The following is a 13824-nucleotide window of genomic DNA, read 5'->3' on the forward strand; positions in this document are numbered from 1 at the left end:
AAAAGAAGTAGCTCAGGACAATGCTTAATAGAAACGAGACTAAATAAAAATGCAGGCTACAGCCGCTTTGTCTTTGTCTGCTTGCCTTCATCACCCAGATACCTTTCTTTGTGAGCCTTGATCGTTAGTTTCCACGGCTTTAAATAATCAGTCACAAAGAGGCAGACAACTAGGTGTTGGGAGGCATAAAAGTTGTTTTAAGTGGAATTATTTATTTTATTTCGCGGCCAAAAAAAACGTTTCACCAACGTAGAAGTGATTTTGGTGATAGTAGTGCAAGCTCTCTTTTCTCCCAAACGCTTGCGAGAAATAAAAAACCTGGAGATGACTGTCTTTATTTCCAGGAGTAGACTTCAAAATACGTGCCAGAAATGGACAATTTGAGTGTCCTTTCTCCACATCAAATGCGAGCTGGAAGGGGGATTAAAAACCAACCACGTGGTAGATCTGGTTTTATACTTTGCAACCTCCAGCTCCATTTATGTTCTTTACCCTGCTCAGGGAAGATTAGCCTCTAGATGGATGTGTCTGAGGGATCACCTCGGGGGCAGATCTGCATGCAGAAACCGGTTTTTGTCATGGCTGGAAGAGAGCTATGACCCAGCAGAGCGCTCCATCCCAGCGGCTCCCCCAGCATCGCAGGAGCTGCTGAGCGCTCCTGCACAGGAGGCTTTGTGAAGGCAACAGCTTGGAAGGGGAAGATCTTCAGATCTTTCCCCCTTCTTCTCCTCCTCCCTGGCCTGTGAGTGATTCAGTGTCCCAAACCTTAACTTTTTGTTACCACCTTCCTCCTCTTAATCTCCTTCATCTTCAACACCTCCTCCTCTATCACTACCATCTTCTCCTCCATCTGTCTGCCTGCTGGATCTCTCTCGCTTGCTTGCTTTCCCCCCTCCTCTTCCACCTCCCTCCTCTTTCTTCTTGCCTTTTCCTCCTCTCTTTTCTTCTCTTTTCTTTCTCTTTTTCCTCCTCTTCCCCTACACGTTGTTGTTGTTGTTAGAAAGGATTCTTGCACCCCCTGGTGCTCTTGCGTTTTGTGTGGTAGGAGAGGAGATTGTCTTCTTTCTCTCTCTCCCTCTGGTTGCTCATTATTCAGAGAGAGACACAGAGGGTGAGAGAGAGAGAGAGAGAGAGACGGATATCTCAGGTCATCTGCAGCTGCAGCAAACCAGTGAAGGAGAGAGAGAGAGAGGGAGAGGGAGAGAGAGAGAGGGGGGGAAAAGCAGGGAAAGATGGCGATCCTCCATTGCTGAGACCTGGCAAGGAGCACATGAGACTCACAAAACAACTTCCACAACAATAACAAGAAGAGCTAGGCAGAGAGGAAGAGGAGAGGAGAGGAGGCAGCAGCAAGAGCAGCAGTGCCGGGACGCTCCTGTAAGTTCTTGCAATTAAAACCCATCTCTGGTTTGGCATTGGAGAGATCATCTCTCGTTTTTGTGTGTGTGTGTGTGTGTGTCTCTGTTGTGTGTGTGTGTGTCTGTGCGTGCGTTATTTTGTTTGGTCTTTTATGCCTGTCTTTCTTTCCACCACCTTCCTCTGAAATCCATTCATTCGGTCAACGGAGGAAGGAGGAAGAAAGAAAGGAAGAAAAAAAAAAAGAGAGAGAGAAGAGAGGGGAGCGAGAGCGGGGTGTTTTGTTTGAGAGAGAAGTCTCTTGCATGGAGGAGGAGAAGAGGAGGAGGTGCTGGTGGTGGTGGTGGTGGTGGTGGGAGGAGGAGGAAGGCGGTTAATTAATTTTTTGTTGTTGCATTACGGGGTGGGGGGGGGGGGTGAGGTGGGGGGAAATATGGGGAGATAAGTGAGATACCAGCCGAGCTTTCGGGGTGGGGGGTGCCTTGAGAAGGATATGTGTGTGTGTGCGAGGTCTGGATGGTGCTGTGCGTGTGGACTTGGATCAGAGACGGGAGACACACGGAGGAGAGAAAAGCTCCGTGCTGGCACGACCCAGGCAATCGGGTGACCTCTTTCTTCCTTCCTTCCTTCCTTCCTTCCTCCTTTCCTTCCTTCCTTCCTTCCTTCCTTTCTTTCTTTCCTTCTCGCTCTCTCTCTCTCTTTCTTTCTTTCTTTCCTTCTTGCTCTCTTTCTTCCTCTCTCCCAGCCACTCTTCCCCCTCCTCGTCTTTCTCCTGGTCCCCTCTGGCTGCCCTCCTCGCCGCTGGTCCCTCACCCCGGCCCTGGTGCCCCCTCCGCGGCTCTCCCGGAGTTGGGATGCGGGGGTCCCCGGCGGCGTCGGGGCTGGGGGGGGGCTGCTGGTGCCCGCAGGAGGTGGCTTGGAGGAGGACAGCGTTCAGCTGGAGAGCAGGAGCCATTACACACGCTTGTGCTCTCCTTTGAGAGAAAGGAGAGCGAGAAGGGAAGAAAGGAAGGGGAAGGAGCCCACTTCTACTTGCTCAGTTCCCCGGTGTCCCTACCTTTAAACCAGGCAAGGGAGAAGGCGCCTTTCTCCCCTGCCCCTTTCTCAACCCACCCGGAGCAGGTTTCTCCCTATCTCTCCCCCTCTTTCCCTTTCTTTATCTCCCTTGTCCTCCATTTGCAAGCTGTCTGCTTTGGTTCCAGTCCAGGCTCCACCACACAAAGCTTCTCCTCGCTCTCGCTCACATGCACACACACACAGTCCACAGGCTCTTTATGTCTTCTGGAGTAACCTTCTCCTCACCCCCCCCCGTGCCCCCCGGCTCCCCTCAGCACTGTGGTTTCTATTCTCCTCACACAGAGATCCTCCTGGAGCTCCATGTAGTTGTGATCTGAGAGGATTCCTCCCCCCCTTCCCCTTCACCTCCCTCCTTTTTTTTTTTTTTTTTTTTTTTTGGGGGGAGAAAAAGGCAAAAGTTTCATTTGTTTCTCTGGTGTTTGGAAGGGGAGAGGGACCTCCAAGTTTTGAGTGCTTTCCGCTCCTGCTTTTGTGTGTGCGTCTGTGGGGGTCTGTTTGTCTCATGAAGCTGCTTGCATGTCTAAGAGGAAGTGACTAGTTTGGCAGAGAGCTGTGATCTGAGTCAGGTAAGCCATGTCATGTTCTCTAGCTCCACCAGAAAATGGAGGAGAGAGAGAGTAGACAAAGCTGAGATGGGAAGTGCTCCTAACATTGTGGATGTCTCTCCATGTTTCGAGGCTTTGCTGGGCAGGAGCTGGCTTAATCATGATTTTTTCCCCCTAAAGGTTTTTCCCCTTCAGATTTTTCAATGCACAACATTGTGATGGGTCTTCTCGCTGTCTTCATGCTATCAGGAAATGAGGATTGGAGGAAATTGCTCAGATTCTCCTTCACACAGAGAAACACATCCTCAGGCTTTTTTCCTCTGATGCTTTCATGCGGAGGTCACCTTTCTAGATATTTTTCTTTGGTTAAAGACCACAGGATTGTGGAGGTTGATCAGTTGGCCAAGTATATAGTGTATATAAGCATATATTTTTAGATTTCTGAAAGCATTTGGAGGTAAGTGCGTGCAGCTTGAGGCTGCTCAGGTTCTTCCAGAGGGTATCATGAAATGTCTCTTTTTTTCCTAGGTGATGATGCCTAATTTTTGGGATTTTTAACATTTTCAAGACCATTCCTTCTTTTGGATGTGTTTTAAATTAAGATGGAATATTTCTCCCCACTCACTAGGTTGCATTAAAGCGATGCTGGCAAGCTTTTAGTGGGTTCCTCAGAGCATCATAACATACATAATTTCTCTTGGAAAAAGCAAAACAGTTTTCACAGCTGTCTTTTTGGTGTCACAAAATACTGTTTTTTCCTGAAAACTTACAGCAACATTCTTACTGTGATTTTAATGTCATTATGGAAACCTGAGATCTTTAAAGCGAGATAGCAGTTGAGCAGGAATTCGTGTGCTTTGTTTTTAACCCACCTTTTAATCTGAAGCAATTTTGAGTAGACCCAAAGCAGGCCTCGGGTCATTTCCCACCCACTGAAATCTGCACATCGGCTGCACAGTAGATGCAGTTCCTCAGAAAAGTTCAAAATACATCCTGAAATGCATGAGGGGGATGCTGGGGTGCGGCGCTGCTGAGCTTGAAGGCACAGCTCCATGGAAGGGTGTCAGTGATGTCCATACATTGATTATTCTGAGGTGTTTGAGAACAAATATGGGAAGATGTTAAGAGGCAGGATGGGGGACCGGTGAATCTAAATCAGAACGCCCTCCCAGATGTGCAAAAAACCAGAAAGATTTGAGGATTGCAGTGACGGGTGATGAACTTGAGATCCGTCTTAGAGGTTAAAAATCAATGCCCTCGTTTTGTTTTTGCTGTGGAAGAAATGTTTTAATGTGTAATCTAATATACCTCGGGAGGATATTACTGCTTTATCAACTGTGCATTTCTTAAGTTCCGGTTGCTGATGTGTCACCCAAATTATTGAGATTCTCTGGTTGCCTCCATCTTTCAGAAGAAGGCCAAGGAACATACCATTTCAGGTATGTTTAATCTTATATTTTGACAAAAGGAGAGGCTGACTGCTTTTGGTTTTGGGGTTTTGTTTGTTTGTTTGTTTGGTTTTGCTGTTGTGGTGGCGTTTTGGTTTTTTTTCCTCCCCCTCGAGGTGATATTTTTTTTGATGGATTTTTCAGACCTCTGCACAGGTCTAAGTTGGCCGTTGAAGAAAAATTGAAAAATTGCCCACTGACCTTTGCTTATTTGGGTCAGATCCCAAATATCCATCCCCTATATGGACCGTATGCAGAGTGCTTGTGGTTCAGAGCTGTGAAATCTCCTCTTACTTCTGGGGAGGTCAGCGCAGTGCTGGCACTACAGGGTGCCCTGCAGATAGCCTGCCCTTGAACGTGGCATGTGCAATCCAAGAACAGCTCTGAGACTTAAGATCAGGATCTTTTTGGGAGGGCTTCTTAATGCCCTAGAAAACCAAACCACATTGCAGTAGTTTTAATGGGTTTTTTTTGGTTGGTTTTTGGTTTTTTTTCTCCTGGGTTTCCTCACTATGAGACTGAAACCTCTTCAGAGAATTACATTCTTGTTGATGGTGCTTCTTGCTGTGGTTCTGCTCAGACAGACTGAAGTTCACCTTGCTGTTAGAATTCTAGCTGAAGAACTTTTATTTAAAAAAAAACAAACCAAACCAACTCAAAATAATTCTACCCACCAAAAAAAAAAAATCCCAAACAAACAAAAATCCCAAAACCCATTGATTTTTAAAGGAGCTCCAGAAAGATGATCTTAATTCATGCCATGGTGGTGACATGGATGTTTCTCCTAATCGGGCATAAATTTCTTCATTCAGACAATGGCTTTCAATTGCTTTTGGTTTGGGGCACACAGAATCTTTTGTTGGTCCAATCTCTAATAGAAAGAGTAAGGATTGGTAGCTTATTCTCCAGTATTTAAAATATGCTTTTCTTAATCACTTTTCTCACACCTACTAGACATAGCCTATGAACCACTTCTTTAAAAATATTTAAAGAATTACTTGATTTCATTTTACATTTTCACTAGCTTCACACCAGGTTATGTTGTTGAGAAACTTGAGATGTCATGTCTACAATTTCCTTCCATAATTAAAAAATATTATTTTATTGCAAGAAGAAAACTAAAAATACAATAATGTTTATGTTTGGAGTGTGGAGAATATAAGTACATAATGGGGTGCTGGAAAGGGAAAGCAAGGCAACTGCAAGTGGAAATGGAAAAAAATACGATCATTCCAATCCAGTGACCTTTATAACAAAATTCGTTAGCATTGTGCACTTTGACTTAAAAGAGGAATTGGCTTTTACGAAGACCGATAAAAGGATGATTAAAAAGAGAGTTGACAAGTAGATGACTATTGTTCAACATAGATGTCTGGACATCTGGCAGATGTTCCTCTGGGCCCCAAGGAATGGGCAAGTTTAATTTTAGCCTTAAAAAGGAAATGGGAAGGACTTAAGTCTTATAATAGTACAACTTACAGTTTGAGGAAGATTACTTCAGAAGAGCTCAAAAGATGTCTCTTGAAATCTGGAGCTCCCAGAAACCCAGTGTGAATTAGCATTTCCTATTGGGTTTTCCCGTTATTCCAAACAACATGTGTGGAGTTATAATATAAATTGAGATTACCTCAGTGTACTGTAACACTTTCTCTGTGTGGTGTTGTGGATAATTTCCTTAAACGGGCAGAACAACACTGCTTTGAAGTAAGAAACTCCATAAAAAGGACTTGAAAGTGTGAAACTGGTGAATAGCTGTGTACTACTCATTAACTAATATTGTCCCGTGTTGAAGCTTTCACCAGGCAAACCTAGGGACAAATGCAAAAGTCCCCAGTGAAATAGGGATTGGAAGAAGCTGCTGGTGGAGAAATGAGGTCCTGTTCTCCACAGATCAGGAAAGGTCTACAAAGGCCAAATGTCTTGAGTTGTTTTTTGGTATTTTGTTTCCTTCTATTTTGCTACACTTCCAGTCTATTATAGAAGAAAAATAATGCAAATACTCCTTTAGCATCATGTATTTCTCCTATTATGACTCTTAACAGATATTTTTATACTTTGAAGTAGAAGATTATATATTTTACAAACTTGTTCTGGATGAATATGATCTGCTACCAGTACCAGAACTGTATGGTTTGCTTAACTTGCATACTTGATGTGTTCAAGTATGAACTTCCAATTGCTGGCTTCAGCAGAGATGTTGAACTTCATCAGTCCAAATGCCTGCTTGCTTTTCCAGCAGTTGCTTCACTCTAGGGTACTAAACAACCAAGAAATCTCTGGGCCCACAGGAGGTGAGCAGGAGGTCTGCTGAGTGTTAATTGGGGGGAGAATGAGAAATTCCATCTTACTCTTCAGAGAGTGAGAAGGATTTTTGAGAGGGAGGGTGGAAGAAATAAAAGGAGTGTGATGGGAGTGAGGGTTGCTTAAACCTTCTGCTAACTTCTCAGAGAGGGGAACTCAAATTGTTTAATCAAGGGGTGCTGGAGAAGGTGGTGTGATGCAAGTCCTCAGCTGCTGGCAGAGACACAGTTAACATTGTACACGGTTGAACTTCAGCATGGCACTTCTCCAAATGAGTTGACTGTTGAAAATAAAATGTTCCAGAAGAACTGGGAGAACAGGAAAGAAGTTAAAATAGCATGGTTTGTATGCCAGTGCTGAAAGAAGAAAAAGGGGGAGGAAGGGAGATAGATCGACTTATGATAATTGTCTTGCTGGTTGTAGAAAAAAAAAAGAAAAAAAAAAAAAGGTCTTTAATTCTTTAGTAGAAATTTCCAAACTTAGGGGACCAGGTTTAATAGAAGTGGTCTTTATTTGCATCCATAGTTTTGGAAGTATTCTTCTTTTAGCTTGTATTTGGGAAGTTCAGCACATAGGTAGCTACAAAGTCATGTGAGTTCTCTTGTTTTTGGGTTCTGTTCTGTTTTGTTCTTTCAACATTAAAAACAATACCAAAGATCTAAAAAGTCTGCCCCTCATCTCCTGAGCTTTATTAAGCTGTGCCAGAGGTTGCAGCACAAATACATCTCTGAAGGAATTTGAGGAAGAGGAGAGAGTTTGAGATAAGGAAAGGGGAGCAATTGTGTTTGGTGTCTTACAGTTGAACACAGTCTTAAATACAATGTATGTTTTTTTTTTCCTTTGGGCTCTTTTTACCTGTCTGGGAGTTGAAGGTCTTGGTGCAGTTGCTTTGGTCAGCTTGAGGCAACATATTTTACTGCAGTAACTCAGAATATCCTGGGTTAATCACTACTTGGAGGAACTGTAAGCAGTGTTTGGGAAAGAGCTTTCCCTCATCATTGGTTTGGACTGCTTTTTAGTCATTTTTGAGATACACTCATTATCAGAAAATAACTCCCAGACCTAGTAGCAGTGCTATGCATTGTATCTTAGCTTGATCAGAAGTCTCATTGTTTTTGGCTGGTTTTTGTGGTCCATAATTACAATTATGGACCTCCACAGCTGCTGTCTAGGGGGAATACAGTGGGGTTTTGGCTTGGGCTAAAAGCAGCTTCTTAGGTAGAAGATGTTAAGATCCATCAGGAGAAGCAATTAATTAAGTTGAGTTTAGCTGGTAATTGAAAGAAGATGGAAATAGGAGACCTCAGGATGTTCAGGAGTTGTTCTTGAGTGGAGTCAAACACAGTCTCTTAAAGAATACTTGTTTAATAGTGTCAGCATAAAGAGCTGTAGGCACAGCATCAATGTCATGAGTGATTAGGAAGGACTTATTTAGAGCTTATTAGGGTAGCAATCATTGCAGGGCCAGTGTGTGTTGAGGACAAATAATTCTGGGAAAGCACTTGATTCTCTGGGTTACTTCTATTAGTTTTGAACCAGTTAAATTAAGAATTCAGTTCTTGACGTGTGTCACTTGTTACTTCCTGGTGGAAAATAAGACCTTCTAATTGGGATTATGTGTGAAGAAGCTAAGTGCTTGCATTATGTGACAGTGTTTTTCCTTCTCCTTCCAGTTCCAGGAATATGCAATTAATAACTTGAAGTCATTTAGATAATGGGTGCTCAGCAGCCCTGGGTGTTGTGTTTGCAGCACTTGTTACAGATGCGGGCTTTGTGCTGACCTGAAGATTAGGAAGTGGGATGCTCATCAGAGTGGCATTACAGTTGCTATTAAAAAGGTCTGGAAAGGGGCCTGAGAACCCCAGCTGCTGTCGTGGTGTGGAGGAAGTCAGGCCTTCAAAGGATACAAGGATTAGAGCGTCAGGAAAAGTAAATGGTAGCATCAGCACAAGTAGAAAATAGGCAGAGCCGTTCAGCAAACAGGAAAAAAGTAGGCTAAGGCATGCCATAATTATGTGCAGTGGAAAACTTGCTGCTAACAGAGCAGTGGCATGGGGTAGAGAGGCAGGGGGACGATTTTTCAAGACAAAACAAAGCAGACATTGCAGAGAATGCTATAGGAAGACTGAGGATTCAGTGTGCTCGTGATAATGTGAAAGAGAAGACTTTGTTTTGAAAGATGCTAAAAATGGAATCTTCTGATGCACATGTGGTCAGTGTTTCCGTGGCCTGGTAGGACAATGGGGGCTTCTTTTGCATTGCTGGGATGAGCAAACCCTTCCTTTCCGCCTGCAGCTCTTGGGTTCAAACAGTGGCTTGGGATGGTATCAGTGGCTGTGGAAAGAAGGCATCACAGGATATTCCTTTTGGGAAGAAGATGGGTCATCCTGGGCTGGACTGTTGTCATGCAAATGCTTCAAAACACAATGGCCACTTATCACAGGGGCCAGGCAAGCACATTCCTCCCACACACTGTCCCCAGACCTCTCCAAAGAAAAGAGCAGAATGGGAGGAATGTAACACTTGGAGCCTGTCCTCCAGCAGACAAAATTTTCTTAAATTTCTCTTAATTTTTCTCTTAAATTTCTTAAATTTTCTCCCCTTATTTGTCAAATAAACAGCAAAGATAAGGGAGATTTTGGTCCAGTGTGATGGTGATGTGGAGGGTGGTTCATTTACCTTCTAATGACTGAGTTGCTGGAGAACTTGATTGAGTGTGTAGCTGGGAGAGGATCATTAATAAAGGCCTTGCTGTGGTCCAAAAGTCAGAGTTCAGCTGGCTGATGATGCTGAAAACAATTGGTAGGGTTGTTTTTTGGTTTTTTGGGGGTGTTTTTTTTGGTGTTTTTGGTTTTTTGGTGGGTTTTTTGGATTTTCTTTTTTTTTCCTTTTTTTTCCTTTTTTTTTTTCTTTGTGCATTTTTAGTGTTTTCTATTGTTTTTTTTCCTGTTTGTTTGGGTTTTTTTTTTTTTTTTTTTGTTTGATTGCTTTTTTTGGTTGTTGGTTTTTTTTTTCCTTTCATTTCTGCCTCTCTCCTGTTGCTGTTAAATGGACAGCTGAAATAGATCCTGGGTCAGAAATTTAGAGGGATTGGTGAAGGTGGTTTATGTCACTGGTGATTGTTTAACAACTTCTTTGTAATTTCCTCTCTTTTTTTCTATTTAAATTTTAAATTTTCATGATTTGTTAAACAAAGTGAGAACTGTAGTCTGGGCTAAACTTGGAATAGCTTGAGGAGTGCTGGTCTTGAGGACAATGCAGTGAGTGCTCATCTCTAGTTGAGCAAACTGCTGCTGAAGAGAACTTAAGAGGTCCATGGATATTTATTTATTTTAACTCAGACTTGGATTCTTCAATCCTAGTCAGATTCAGCTAGATCTGTGGGCATGTGTCTCTTTGTTAAAGGTTTTTGGGTCTCTCTCACCAAAAAGAAAGGAGACCCAAGAATTGCTGTCCAGCCCTTGAAATCTTGCTTATTTTTTTATTTGTTGAACCATCTAACCCTCTACCCAGTAAAATAGGCATAATTAGGATTTAACATGGAAATTACGACCCTGGTGCTGGATTCTGCTGCAGTGTGTGTCAAAACAAACCAAGATGAGGGAAGAAAAGCCTCCTTTTGTGAGTGGTTCTGGTGTGTGAGACTGGAGTAGAGCTGCTCTTCTCTTGGCAAGCCCTTGAGAGATGAGATGTGGTTACCTGCCACCTTTTTTTTTTTGTGTCACTGCTGTCATTCTGACTGAGCCTGTCTACTCAAGTGTGTTGTTGCTTGTGGTGAGTATGGATAAATACATTTATGTGTACACAGTACATACTTAGTTGGTGATGCAGCAAAGTTTGGAAGGCAGTGGCCAACGGAGTCATCTTCTTCTTCTGTGTTGTGAGACAAGTGGCACTGTGAAGACAAATAAATAAATAAAATGTCGATGTGAACAAATTTGGAATTATTTCTCTCTGTATTTGATTGGAAGCTCTGATTTTGCGTTCCAGCGTCTCCCCTTCCTTTTTGTCTGCAGCTGGGTGGCTCGGGCTGCAGGATGTGGGACCTCTGAAGCCTTGCTTCTATCATGCTCAGCTAAATAGCTTGACAAGTGTAAAAAATGTAACAAATGGCTGATGGAAAATCGAGAGCAGCCAGACAGCTCTCAGCCTGCTTAATTAGCTCCTTGACTGCTGAATTGTTCCTGCCCTGTCATATGGCTGTGGCTTGCAGCCCTGCGAGAAGGGGTTTGGCTTCCTGGCCAGGAGCATGCATCCCAAAAGTTGAATTAATGTAACTTGAAGTCAGTGTGGACAGGTTCCTTTTGGTCTAAATGACCTTTTATCTTCGCTGGGGGCGGGCAGTGGGGAGAAAGCATATCAGCTTTCAGCTGTGCCAGGTCATGCAGAGGCCAAGTTCTCTTGTCTGTGATCAGGCATATGGTGTGAAACAGCCCAGTGTGCAACAGAGGAGCGCTCCAGTAGCCCTTCTCTAGGTAAATGTGACCCAAGGCCATGTTCTGCCATGCAGGATGGGTGTGCTTAACCCTTCAGTGGCTTCTCCTGGTGTGTTTCCATGCTGGTGGGTGGGAAGGAGCTGTTGTTGCTCAAGAGCACACGGGTTTCTCCTCCCAGAGAAGCCGTGCATGTGTGAGACCTGAAATCTCTGGCTCCAAGGACATCGCTCTGTTACTCACTGGGGCTGCTGAGAGAGTGAGTCAGTGTGTTTGGGTCTTTGCATGAATAAATGAGTAAACCTGAATTGTTTTAAAATTATCAGATTGCAGAGGTGATAAAAAAACTACAGCGAACTTTCCGTTCCACGCCCTCCACCAGTGTTCTGCTCTCCTTCCACCATGGGGCAGGGGAGAAGACAAAGATTTTCAGTGTGTTGTTCTCCCAAGGAACCACACAGTAAAAAACCCCAAAAAACCTGCTGAGGCTGTAGTGTAGTCAGAAAATGTCCTTCAGACAGTCAGAAGTTGATTGGCAAGATGTCAGGCAGGTTGACCAAAAGTTGCACGAGTTGTGCTCCTGAAAAATGAACATGGAGTGGTTGTTGACCTCCATGGTTCTTCAGTGCTTCCACAGGTTCACCAGTTGGTGTACAGGAATATAGTTTGCTTGCTGGTATTCTGGTCTTATCTCTGAAGATATTTATTTTAAGAATTCATGTCTACATAGGTTTGTTAATACTGTACTGTAATATCAGATGGGCTGCTGAGACCTCAAGGGGGTGAGGAATCTATTTTTAGTGTGTTTGAAGGGTAGATGATGTTTCAGGTTGTGGAATGACTTTCTAGGGGGCCTGTCACCATATACTGAAGTTTTGTATGTCATGGCAGTGGAGGCCAGTCATATGATGATGAGTTAGTAACTTAAATGGGACATTAAAAAAAAAAAATCCTGCTCTTTGGGGAAATTTTAAAGATAGATGGAGCTGAAATGTCACAGCGCCTGTTCTCATGCTTTTTTCCTTGATGTGCTGAAGACATCTAATCCTCTTTACAGGTGAATTAAGCAGTCTGCTTATGAGCTGAAGGCAATACCTGCTGATCTGTTGACATCCAGATTGGAGGGTTATTCATGTCTCAGTAAGACTTTTAGTAATGGATGACCACAAGAACATTTTAGCTGCCCAGGTGATGTGAAGAAGGCGGTTTATGATCTCCTTCCACATCAGAAGTTAGTCACATGTAGGAAGTTGGGTCGTGGCAGTGCCATCCTCTTTGAGTGTGTTTGACACCCCAGCCTGCAGAGGTTTGGAGCTTTAGGTTGAAAAGATCCATCAGACAAATGCATGTGTGCAGCAACCTGAGCAGTGAACCCAGCTGTGCTTTTGAAGCACTGTACTGTGGTGGCAGCCACGAAGATCAGATTTTAATGATTTATTGTAGTTAGGTTTTACGTGGATTTGCTTCCTATTTCCTTTGGAAGACAGCAAAACTGCAACTTTTACAGGATTCCTCTTACATTCCTGGGATTTTGTTCGGTGTGCAGGCATGTGCGCTTTATTTATTTATTTTGTAACTGCTCGCTGCCACTGTTAGGAATGTTAACAAAGGCTTTTTAATAGGTCAGACCTCACCACTGCTGCATTTTCATAGTTACCGTAGTGCCTTTGGTAGATAATAGATGGTGGGGAGCTAAAGCCCTTATGCTCTAAGAGCTCATTCATGTGAACAGTCGCTGTGCCCTGATTTTCTGAGTTTTCACTGCAGCTCCTTGTGTGAGTAAACATTTGAAGATCAGATCCTTAGCTACATGGAGTAATTCTCGTGGAGCTTTTCAGGGAGGCGTTTTGAAAATTACATCTTGAATTGAGGATGCCCTTAACTTTCAACAGCTTCCACCTACATACATGAGATGCTCATTTGTGGTTGCATGTGAGGGCATGGCTGTAGCAGATTTGCAAGATTCAGCGGAAGCATATGCATTAGATAATTCTTTCACTTTCATTCGTGTGCTCCTTCTTTCGTTCTCACTCTTTGTATTTTGACAGCAGGAGCATGTATGTTATAAATACTCAACTTTGACTTCAATTAGTGCTGGCATGTCCCTGAAGTACTGGTTCATGTGACTTTGCAGATGTTCTAGTGAGAACATTCCTCTTGCTGTGTTGTCTGTGGATGATGTTCACGTGTTCTGGAGCCTCGTCACTAATTGTGGTGGTTTTGGAAGCAATTTTTCCCCCTCATTTTTTTCCTCTTAATTAAGGGATTGGCTTGAATAGATACTAACATGGCAATGGTTTGTTGAAGATTTTTGGATCAGGAAAAATGCAACCTAGGTCCTTTTACAGTGGCAGAACTGTGTACCTTTGTGTGTGTGTACATAATACAAGTTCCTATCCATGTGGCTCATGCTGCTGTGGTGGTTCATCTGGCAGATCACTTAAATATTTACTCCAAAAGAGCTTGTTCTCTGTTGGTGTGAAGCAGCATTTCCAGTTATTTTTAGGTCATTTTAATTTCAGCAACCCTGCTGGAGATAAACCAGATACGAGGGCTCCAGACCGTCCCTGCGTTTTGGTAGAGATTAATAAAATAAAACTTCATGGTTTGATCCCAAGGGGAGAGATCAGGCCAGCTGCTTAGCAGAAGGTTAGGCAAAGCAGA

General features: G+C 43.3%; 1 protein-coding gene across 8 annotated transcripts in view; it reads left to right on the plus strand.

Annotated features, from left to right (window-relative positions):
• The first annotated feature begins 520 nt into the window (after window positions 1-520).
• ZNF462 (zinc finger protein 462) overlaps window positions 521-13824 on the plus strand; it is a 90850-nt gene continuing 77546 nt past the window's right edge. For 2 of the 8 annotated variants that reach the window (XM_064405696.1, XM_064405703.1), the window contains exon 1: window positions 855-1377. The gene's annotated coding sequence lies outside the window, so the exon portion shown is untranslated. Of the gene's footprint in view, window positions 743-851; window positions 1378-1476; window positions 1685-1813; window positions 1960-2807; window positions 3000-13824 lie in introns of those variants that run through there. The other 6 variants (XM_064405699.1, XM_064405702.1, XM_064405701.1 and 3 more) reach the window with 6 other exon arrangements.

Source organism: Passer domesticus, chromosome Z (genome assembly GCF_036417665.1).
Source record: "Passer domesticus isolate bPasDom1 chromosome Z, bPasDom1.hap1, whole genome shotgun sequence".
In the NCBI taxonomy this organism is placed as follows: Eukaryota; Metazoa; Chordata; class Aves; order Passeriformes; family Passeridae; genus Passer; species Passer domesticus.